Genomic DNA, 5713 nt, shown 5'->3' on the forward strand with positions numbered 1-5713 from the left:
TCTTTGTCTCTCAGGTCCTTGTCTCTCAGGTCCTTGTCTCTCAGGTCCAGCTCTCTCAGGTCCTTGTCTCTGAGGTCCTTGTCTCTCAGGTCCTTGTCTCTCAGGTCCTTGTCACTCAGGTCCTTGTCTCTCAGGTCCTTGTCTCTCAGGTCCAGCTCTCTCAGGTCCTTGTCTCTGAGGTCTTTGTCTCTCAGGTCCTTGTCTCTCAGGTCCTTGTCTCTCAGGTCCAGCTCTCTCAGGTCCTTGTCTCTCAGGTCCTTGTCTCTCAGGTCCTTGTCTCTCAGGTCCTTGTCTCTCAGGTCCTTGTCTCTCAGGTGTGAAGAGTTTGAAATACACGTAACAAACTAATTATACAAGTAACAATCTTCTTGACATCATTGAAGATGTAGTTATTTTACAGTTTTTGGGTTCTGTTCCCTGAGCTAAACTCAGAAGAAAAAAAATGTAGAGCCATGTTCGGTTCACTTTATTTGTGGCAGTTTTTACCCCGTATCCATGTTGTGCCATTTTTTTACAGCCTGGTACTGGGTTACCTTCAAAACAACACCCCTGAAGCTCAAACGCTTTGGCCTGGAATGTCAGTTTTATGAGAAGACCTCTTCGAAATGAGCCTTTCCGTATCAGAGAGTTCAGACGACTGCAGTAAAGCTTGTAGAGATCACAGAGCGAAACAAATGACACCATCGTGTTCGGGAGTCTCATCAAACATATTCGTTTTGTAGATCGAACTGTTCAGGTTCTCCAGACAATTTTGTGAAGATGTTCTTGTCTGGATCCTCTCATGTGTAGAAAAACAACCCCCCCATGTTATGGAATAGGCATAAACTTCATTTTGGCGGAAAGAGGGGATTGGGCTGCAGCAATGACATGGCACGATAAATCTCTAGCATAAACACATGGAGAGCTATTGAATACACGCAGGCCAACAGCTTGTATGTTTTACAGCATTGATTTTAATAAACTGTAGTTGAACAGAGGTTTAGATATCATACACAACCAATTTTAACACACTGGTGCACTGGGGAGAGGAGTTGAACTCAACGCATCGCATTTCCCAGGTAGCTACTGCGGTGACACGTGAAGTACTACAGTACCCAGAAGACACTGTTACAGAGGAAGTGACATCATCCCCACAGAGTCATGTGACGGGAAGTTGATCCGCGTATATGTACACTGACTTGTATTGTTATTGTTCAGATGTAGATAAATATATTGTTGAACTTTTCAAATAAATAAAATGGTATTATTTACATAGCATACAAATAAGACCCTGTCACCAAACCATGTTCTGTTAAAGGTCCTGAACAGTCAAAATTGTTTTTTTCTTCATGAAGTTTCATGATATTTGGTTGAAACCAGATCAAAGTAGGAAGACCAATGTATGATAAATGACTGTTGCTTCTACATTGATCAAGTTGGATCATAAAGTTACTGATACCCCTCCCCCACTTGTCAAACACTTGGACTCAGGAGGAGGTCACAAAAATAAACTCTTATTTTAATACACCAAAGGCCATGTCGTTACATTAACGTTGCAAACTTCTTGACATAGTCATGATATATGACCATTGTCTGGCAGTCAACATATATAAAATGCATGACGTTTACCCAGACTCCACCCTGTCGTTTCAAATCAAATTGTCCAAGATAGCTATATAAAATGGTGCTGACAATAAATAAATAAATATATATATATTTCTGAAACCATGATGTGATGTCTGAAAGGAATGGAAGTTGCACGCAATTTGCTTGAGATAATGTCACTGCAACATGGCAACACTGCGTCCATGTTGCTTGACATGGCCGTTTCCAAAGAACCGTCAGGTGATCTCCCCGCACAATCTGTCTTTTCAGACTTCCTGGTAGTTTGACATAAAATAAAAAAATACTTTTACATTTTTTTTTAACATTCAGAGCATTTCTAGAGGAGAAAAAAATAATAATTATGGGTGATGTTTTGGTCACTCAAAAGGCTACTTTACATGGGAATCAGAATGACTGTTCAGGACCTCTGAGTTAGTTAGTCCAGGGGTGCATCCCAAATGGCACCCTATTCCCTATGCAGTGCACTACTTTAACCAGAACCCTATTCCCTATGTAGTGCACTACTTTAACCAGAGCCCTATTCCCGATGTAGTGCACTACTTTAAACGGGGCCCAATTCCCTATGAAGTGCACTACTTTAACCAGAGTCCTATTCCCGATGTAGTGCACAACATTTAGCCAGAGCCCTATTCCCTAAGTAGTGCACTACTTTAACCAGGGCCCTATTCCCTATGTAGTGCACAACCTTTAGCCAGAGCCCTATTCCCTATGTAGTGCACTACTTTAACCAGAGCCCTATTCCCTATGTAGTGCACAATCTTTAACCAGAGCCCTATTCCCTATGTAGTGCACTACTTTAACCAGAGCCCTATTCCCTATGTAGTGCACAACATTTAGCCAGAGCCCTATTCCCTAAGTAGTGCACTACTTTAACCAGGGCCCTATTCCCTATGTAGTGCACAACCTTTAGCCAGAGCCCTATTCCCTATGTAGTGCACTACTTTAACCAGGGCCCTATTCCCTATGTAGTGCACAATCTTTAGCCAGAGCCCTATTCCCTATGTAGTGCACTACTTTAACCAGGGCCCTATTCCCTATGTAGTGCACAACCTGTAGCCAGAGCCCTATGGGTGCCATTTGGGAGGCACATATTAGACAGGGAACGGAGAAACAATCTATAGAGAAGACAGGGAACAGAGAAACAATGTTACAGATATATATTACATCTAATAGAGAAGACAGGGAACAGAGAAACAATCTATAGAGAAGACAGGGAACGGAGAAACAATCTATAGAGAAGACAGGGAACAGAGAAACAATGTTACAGATATATATTACATCTAATAGAGAAGACAGGGAACAGAGAAACAATGTTACAGATAGATTTTACATCTAATAGAGAAGACAGGGAACAGAGAAACAATGTTACAGATAGATTTTACATCTAATAGAGAAGACATTCTATTTTCCTTGTGAAATGTGATATATAGATGCTATTTCTACCTGCAACACTGTGTATCCACAGAGAGAACAACCCTGGGTTGGGTTACGTTCAGAAAGCACAAATGGAAAACAAAAATTTGCTCTCTAAATAGCCAAGTTAATTTAGTACATTTTTTCAATTGGAAAAAATATGTTACTCCTGAACAGACCCCTGGTTTAGAACATATTTGCTCTTCTCTAAGCAAGTAATAAACCACCGTCTACTGGACTGAAGGTGGAGTCCAGATGCAGCTAGCATGTAGTTGACCTATGAACTGTAAAGGGTTATTAATGTGGACTGAAATATAACGAAGTACCCAAACACTACAGAAAGGCATCAGTGTTCTGGAGAGAGTATGGTGAAGAACAGAGGAATAGTATGGTGAAGAACAGAGGAATAGTATGGTGAAGAACAGAGGAATAGTATGGTGAAGAACAGAGGAATAGTATGGTGAAGAACAGAGGAATAGTATGGTGAAGAACAGAGGAATAGTATGGTGAAGAACAGAGGAATAGTATGGTGAAGAACAGAGGAATAGTATGGTGAAGAACAGAGGAATAGTATGGTGAAGAACAGAGGAATAGTATGGTGAAGAACAGAGGAATAGTATGGTGAAGAACAGAGGAATAGTATGGTGAAGAACAGAGGAATAGTATGGTGAAGAACAGAGGAATAGTATGGTGAAGAACAGAGGAATAGTATGGTGAAGAACAGAGGAATAGTATGGTGAAGAACAGAGGAATAGTATGGTGAAGAACAGAGGAATAGTATGGTGAAGAACAGAGGAATAGTATGGTGAAGAACAGAGGAATAGTATGGTGAAGAACAGAGGAATAGTATGGTGAAGAACAGAGGAATAGTATGGTGAAGAACAGAGGAATAGTATGGTGAAGAACAGAGGAAGAGTATGGACCACATTGACTCTCCTCTCCTTCTCTCCTGGCCTCTTCATCTCATTATTTTGCTGCTTCATGAGGGATCAGACAGTTCAGTCCATCGAGGAAGTGCTTGTTCCAACACCGAAAACCGAACTATCACAATATACGTAAACATTTATCTCTATTTCTCTACTATGAAATGTTTCTGTATCGTAAAATAAGTTCCATTGACACATCGACCAACAGAGAACATTGTTTTTCTACAAACGTCAGTAAAAAAAATCATAAAGCATTAAAGTTGGGTCTCATGTAGCTGGCTACTGGCCCATGATACCATGTTGACCCAGACTGGTGGAGGTGACCTGTTACCATGTAGACCCAGACTGGTGGAGGTGACCTGTTACCATGTAGACCCAGACTGGTGGAGGTGACCTGATACCATGTTGACCCAGACTGGTGGAGGTGACCTGATACCATGTAGACCCAGACTGGTGGAGGTGACCTGATACCATGTAGACCCAGACTAGTGGAGGTGACCTGATACCATGTAGACCCAGACTGGTGGAGGTGACCTGATACCATGTAGACCCAGACTGGTGGAGGTGACCTGATACCATGTAGACCCAGACTGGTGGAGGTGACCTGATACCATGTAGACCCAGACTGGTGGAGGTGACCTGATACCATGTAGACCCAGACTGGTGGAGGTGACCTGATACCATGTAGACCCAGACTGGTGGAGGTGACCTGATACCATGTAGACCCAGACTGGTGGAGGTGACCTGATACCATGTAGACCCAGACTGGTGGAGGTGACCTGATACCATGTAGACCCAGACTGGTGGAGGTGACCTGATACCATGTTGACCCAGACTGGTGGAGGTGACCTGTCACCATGTTGACCCAGACTGGTGGAGGTGACCTGTTACCATATTGACCCAGACTGGTGGAGGTGGCCTGTTACCATATTGACCCAGACTGGTGGAGGTGACCTGTTACCATGTAGACCCAGACTGGTGGAGGTGACCTGATACCATATTGACCCAGACTGGTGGAGGTGACCTGTCACCATGTTGACCCAGACTGGTGGAGGTGACCTGTTACCATGTTGACCCAGACTGGTGGAGGTGACCTGTCACCATGTTGACCCAGACTGGTGGAGGTGACCTGTTACCATGTTGACCCAGACTGGTGGAGGTGACCTGTTACCATGTTGACCCAGACTGGTGGAGGTGACCTGTTACCATGTAGACCCAGACTGGTGGAGGTGACCTGTTACCATGTTGACCCAGACTGGTGGAGGTGACCTGTTACCATGTTGACCCAGACTGGTGGAGGTGACCTGTTACCATGTAGACCCAGACTGGTGGAGGTGACCTGTTACCATGTAGACCCAGACTGGTGGAGGTGACCTGATACCATGTTGACCCAGACTGGTGGAGGTGACCTGTTACCATGTTGACCCAGACTGGTGGAGTTGACCTGTTACCATGATGACCCAGACTGTATCTAGTGGAGGTGACCTGTTACCATGTTGACCCAGACTGGTGGAGGTGACCTGTTACCATGATGACCCAGACTAGTGGAGGTGACCTGTTACCATGTAGACCCAGACTAGTGGAGGTGACCTGTCACCATGTTGACCCAGACTGGTGGAGATGACCTGTTACCATGTTGACCCAGACTGGTGGAGATGACCTGTCACCATGTTGACCCAGACTGGTGGAGGTGACCTGTTACCATGTTGACCCAGACTGGTGGAGGTGACCTGTTACCATGTTGACCCAGACTGGTGGAGATGACCTGT

The 5713-nt window shown here is 44.2% G+C and overlaps 1 protein-coding gene across 6 annotated transcripts in view; it reads right to left on the reverse strand.

The window, feature by feature from the left end:
* Positions 1–5045: 5045 nt before the first annotated feature.
* The window catches only part of LOC112247942 (serine/threonine-protein kinase DCLK1-like), a 149203-nt gene continuing 148535 nt past the window's right edge, over positions 5046–5713 (reverse strand). For 2 of the 6 annotated variants that reach the window (XR_006080384.1, XR_006080383.1), the window contains exon 16: positions 5046–5388. The gene's annotated coding sequence lies outside the window, so the exon portion shown is untranslated. The other 4 variants (XM_042309209.1, XM_042309211.1, XR_006080382.1 and 1 more) reach the window with 3 other exon arrangements.

Source organism: Oncorhynchus tshawytscha, linkage group LG30 (genome assembly GCF_018296145.1).
Source record: "Oncorhynchus tshawytscha isolate Ot180627B linkage group LG30, Otsh_v2.0, whole genome shotgun sequence".
Classification (NCBI taxonomy): Eukaryota; Metazoa; Chordata; class Actinopteri; order Salmoniformes; family Salmonidae; genus Oncorhynchus; species Oncorhynchus tshawytscha.